Consider the following 5,715-nt stretch of genomic DNA (forward strand, 5'->3'; position numbering starts at 1 on the left):
GTAAAAAAGTTCGAGAAATGGTGTGAGAAAAGAAAAATTACAGTGGATCTCAAAACAGTAAGTGCAACGGACTTGAGTGAAATTCTGCGAAAGTTCTTCGCTGAAGTGAAAACAGAGAAAGGCCAAGCATTAACTCCAAGTGCATTGACTGGAATTAGAGCGGCCATTCATCGCCATCTAACCTGTGCTCCACTCAGCCGAAACGTAAACATTTTGCAAGACAGCGAATTTATGTCTGCCAACAAAATGTTCGAAGCGAAGGCCAAGCTATTTACGAAAGAAAACAATGCGAAACCAAAACACAAATCATCCATTCAGTCAGGAGACATGCAGAAATTGAATCGATACCTCATGGAAGGGCAGAACACGGACGGCGTTTGGAAAGATGCGGAGAAGTTAGTTGAGTTTATTTGGTTTTCGTTGTGTTTTCATTTTGCTCGCCGCGGCAGAGAGGGATGGCGGGAGCTTACAAGGCAGTCATTTGAAATAAAAACTGATGACACTGGAGCCCGTTACATCACCGAAAAACTTACTGAACAAACTAAAAATTACCAAGGAGGCGCTTAACAGTCTGAGCAGTCATACTCGGATGTTCGTATGTACGAAACTTCAACTGCACTTGATCCAGTGGCTGCGTTTGAATTTTACCTCGGCAAGACTCATCCCGACTGTAAGGCACTGTTTCAGACTCCAAGCAAAGCTACCACCAAGAATGTAAACTTTGCAAGCACCCGACACTGGTACAGAAATGAGCCTATGGGAAAAAATACTATCAGCAAGATGATGGAAAGGATTTCCATCAAAGCAGAGTTATCGGAGCGGTACACGAATCACTGCATTCGTGCATCGACTGTCACTTCTTTGTTCCAGCGCGGTGTGGACGCAAGGAAAATCTGTGCAATCACAAAGCACAAAGATGAACGGAGCCTTTCCCACTACATCAGCGAGACAACAAGTGCACAAAAAAGAGAGTGTTTAAAGATTTTAAGTGACACATTTCAGCCACAACTCGCTGTTCAGCAAGAAGCTTCAGGAATCACAAGGCAAAATGTCGCGGGCCCGTCAGCCGGTCCTAGCTCAAACTTAAACCCACAGTCTCTTCTCCAAAACCAATTTATTTCCTTGGCACAGCCGTACCAAAATTGCACCCAACATATTCAGATTGGAACAATGAACATTTATCACGGAAAGTATGAAGAACCGTCGCCATCAACCCGCAAACGCCGCCGAATAATCGAGAGCGATGATAGCGACTAAAAGCTGTAACTTATTTGATGAAATTAGCAAAGACAGTCTGAGTCCATTGCCTGTGAACGGGAAGACTATCATTTTTTTAAATGTAAACTGTCTTTTTGCTAATCATTGTTACCAATCTTTTTAAAACTAGATTATATTTGACATTTTATTGTAAACAAAAAGGAATTTTATTTGGCTCTTGTTTAGCTGTTCGTATTGTAGCAACAACTTTCCATACCATAGTTTCATGCTACATCTCTGTTAAACATTTTTTTCTTATTAAATGAATTTGTACGATTTGGCCTTGTGTATTGATAATAATGATAATCGCATGACTTTTGTCGGTCATATAGTTTATTTGTGTCCCTCGTAGCATCATTTGTGCCCTTGCGCTTCGCGCTCGGGCGCAAATGATGCTACTCGGGCCACAAATAAACTATATGCCCTCCAAAAGTCATGTGATTGTCCTATTGATAATTAAATGATGAAATTTAGTTTGAGTTTACGCTTTTCGCACCATTTTGTGTTCAGCAGTTGTTTATTTAAAGTATAATTATTCAAAATGGTGGTTAGAAGCTGTACAGGATGATCATAAGCGGAAGTTATGTGTAATTTAAGTATACTAGCAGCTAAGAACAATAAATAATACTTATTTGGAATATTATTTTGAAGGTTAGTCCATTTTAGGGTAGTCCATTTGGGTAGTGCATGGACTGGGGGTCAGTATTTTGTCCATCTCCTACTAAAACAGTTACATGGTTTGCGCAAGATTTCTGTGAGGTGATGGCTCATTCAGCTTCAATTCAGCTTTGTTAAACGTCCTTCTCAGAATCTAATTGTTCATCAATTTAAATCAGGGTGTACGTAAGTTTAAGTAGGGGCATTGTAAGGTAACGAACTCTATCGACCCCTTTCAGCAAGTCACACTACTACAAGAAATATGAGGTCAAAAGGCTCCCTCCTTGGGTGATCTCATTGAAGTTTCTTATAATGACTTCTTTGTTGTTGTCTCAATTGGTATAGGGGATTGGATAGAAGAGACAGGCTTCTCTTCGCACTTGGACACACCTTACCCCACCACCGAAATTCTCTTACAAGAAAACTTTGTCCAAATTTACAAGTTGTACCGAATAACATTCAAGGTTCTTACAGAGTACGGAGCTGACGGATATACGTATTACGTATTCCGCGCCAACATTCCTCCAGAGGGCGGCACGTGTGAGTCAGCCACAATCATCGGGCAAGCGGCATTGGACGAGTTTGAGATACAATGCAATGATTGGAGAGACCTTGATCTACCCTTATTCTACCAAGTGACCTTACCTAAGGTAGATGGCACCTTCATTTTCTTGGCAGAGGAACTTAACAATTCGTTCGCATTGCGCCTTCCAGTTGGGGATAAAGATGATGGTTATCGCCTGCGGTTGGAAGTCTTGGTCGTTGACTCTCTCGAAGCATACACAAAATTCAATGTAACTGTAGTTGTAAGTATATTTCAGACAATTCATGTACAATTTAAAGGTTACTTGCACAAAAAGGCGTAAATTCCCAACGACATAGTTATGTCCCACTCAGCTGTATTCACCGGGTTCACCTTAGAGATAGAACCCAGTTAGCATATATTTTGTTTTAGTCTCATAGATCTGTCCACATTCCTGGGGAAGATGCCTGCTACTATTTTATACAGGTAGCGGGGAATTGTTTCACTGAAATTGCAAGCAGACACTCTAAGGATAGCCAGACAGACAGACATTTACCATTTCAATGCTTGTTCTTGCCGATGAAAAGATTGGTTTCTTTTTATACTCCAAAAATCAGCTTCTCCTTGTGTGATTCGCGAAGTATCACCGTCGTTCATCGAGAGCAAAGTTGAATAATTATGTTTTTCAAAACCTCAGGGGTTTGTGTTTTTTTCCAGGTATACACACCAGATGCAGATAATTTAGAACTTCAGCTACTGACGCTGATTGGCGACAGTGGTGAGCTGGAAACTTTAGTGGATGAAGAGAACAACGAATTAGCGGTGCAGCTCACTATCGGTGTGTTGAGTGCCGTCGACAGTCTCAACGAAAATAACGTGACAACCACCAACACCTCCCTTGTAAGAATACTTACCCATACTTTTACAGAAACGTTCTAAAGCCTTTAAGCTTTGGTCATACCGTTAGATACCTTATAGGTAGATAACCTGCGTGATACAACTTTCTAATCTTCGTTCTAGTTTTAAACCTTAGTTGTAGTCTTAAGTTTTTAGCTTTTTATTACTGTATTCTATTTTAGAATTTCAATGCATTTTAGACCTTTATTTTTAGAAGACCCCCTTGAAAACCACCCTTAGGTGATTAGAGACCTCCTCTTAAAATATGATGATGATGATGATGATAATGATGATGATGATGATGATGATAATGATGATGAGGATGAGGATGATGATGATTACTTACTAACTTACTTTTTTTATTCCCAGCTACGTGAGAATATCATTAATAGTATAACAAAGTTAAAGATGAACGACACGAAAAGTGTAAATCAGATAGCAAGCGTGTTGGTGGAGGCCACAAAGGAAGAGGCTTCAATAACTCCCACTTCAGGGGTAAGTAGTATTAATATTCAACTTTCATTCACTGTACGAATTCCGATTTTCTGATTGGCTGATTTGTACCACGTGATACTGGGTTGTGACGAGACAAACACCTTGATGTCATTATTGTGGTGAAATAGCCGTGGTGTAATTTCAACACATCACTGTCATTACACCATGGCTTCGGCTGGCTCAAATATAGCGGTTTCAATGCAGTGTTTCTTTGCGCAGTGTATTCAATTTGAATAATGAAAATGTTAACGCACTCATTGCTCATGAATTATCGAGATTTACCTGTACTCGTTCACTAACAATGAACTCGAAACTTTCAATACCGCACTCGGCAAAGCCTCGTGCGATATTGAAATTTCTCGTTCATTGTTAGTGAGCTCGTGCAGTTAAATTCCGATAATTCACTCACTGAGTGCGTTAACCTGTAATTAATTATTAATAATTTATTCTTAGAGCGGTTTACAACTGAGTGTCGCAAAACTAAGACCTAGTGGTCACTGAAGCCAAGCACAGAGAACACAGACAATAGAGTGAACCAATCAAAACTCTAAGTAGTTACATGTAGCCGTTGCTAAGCACATGCTGGAAAACGTGCGCGAACGAGTCACAATTGGTTTGGGTATTACTTGTGATTCGATTAAAAAGTGACGCGAGTATTTTTGAGCCAATCGTGTAGCCTAGTAGTAATAAAAAACCAAATACTTTTCGATTTTCAGATGAAAAAGATATGTTAATAAGATTGGTCAGTTTTCAGACGACGAAGAGCACTATTTACTGCCTAAATTATGATCAAGATTTGACGCATGGACCTGGCCCAAGTACAATGAGTCCTTTCACAATGTCATGGAGTTGTTCGTTGTTACTTAAATGCCTTTAGAGGTCCACTAGCTTATCAACTTGGCACTGGCGCTGCTATCCAGGCTTACTGGGTTAATTTTCTTTATTGCTTTAATTTTGTTTACACGGCAATCTTTAGAAAACATCCTCGTGGTGTATTCTATGGGCACGTTAAGCACGTCATTCTAATGTGAAATATTTTGTTTAGCTTCAGTCGCTTGCTGCTTGTGAAAACATGTCGGCACTCTTGTCACTTGAGGGTAACAACACAGAGTCTACAGATGCAGTCGAAAACGCTGGAAAACAAATCATTCTGGTGACTGGCAGTGTGTTAGGTGGAGCAGTGTTGTCCGGCCAAACAAGAAACTCTACAGAGGTTAGACCATGTCGTTACTTTCTGCATCCTGCAAATTGGGACGTTAACGCCTTTTACAATTCTTTTACTTAGCTTAGACATTAGGATAAGCATATAACTATCTTTCCATTTGATATTGAAGATATCAGTCTCATGAAGATCTAAATGATGAAGTCACTGAGTAGACCTTTTAAGCTTGGGTGGTTTGCATTGTTTTCCCATCATAGACCTCGTCATATTCCCTAGAGAATTGTTCTTCTATCCATCTAAAAGTCATTCATCCATAGAATTATCAATAGTGTCATCACATGGTCTGAAATGGGGAAACAAACCGTCCAAAAAAAATGTCTATTATGAAGAGACTAATGTACATAAAATAAAAATAAGAATATTTAGTGATGTGTTCATGGGCAAGACACGTTACTCTCAAGGGCCTCTGTCCACCGAAGTTTAGAAATGGGTACCGGCGAATTTAATGCTGTGGGTAACCCTGCAATGGATTGGTATCCCATCCAGGAGGGAGTAGAAATACTCCTAGTTGCTTCATGCTACAGACAACGGGATATGCTCCGACCCGATGGGCAAGTTGGCTCATATGTAGACTTTTCTTTACCTACCTGCCTAATATAACTGCTTTTTTTGCTCTTTCAACATGATAGGTGCAAGACATGGCTAGGAAAGCTTTGGAAATGAC

Source organism: Orbicella faveolata, unplaced genomic scaffold (assembly GCF_042242905.1).
Source record: "Orbicella faveolata isolate gen_17 unplaced genomic scaffold, um_ofav_v1 contig_48, whole genome shotgun sequence".
Classification (NCBI taxonomy): domain Eukaryota; kingdom Metazoa; phylum Cnidaria; class Anthozoa; order Scleractinia; family Merulinidae; genus Orbicella; species Orbicella faveolata.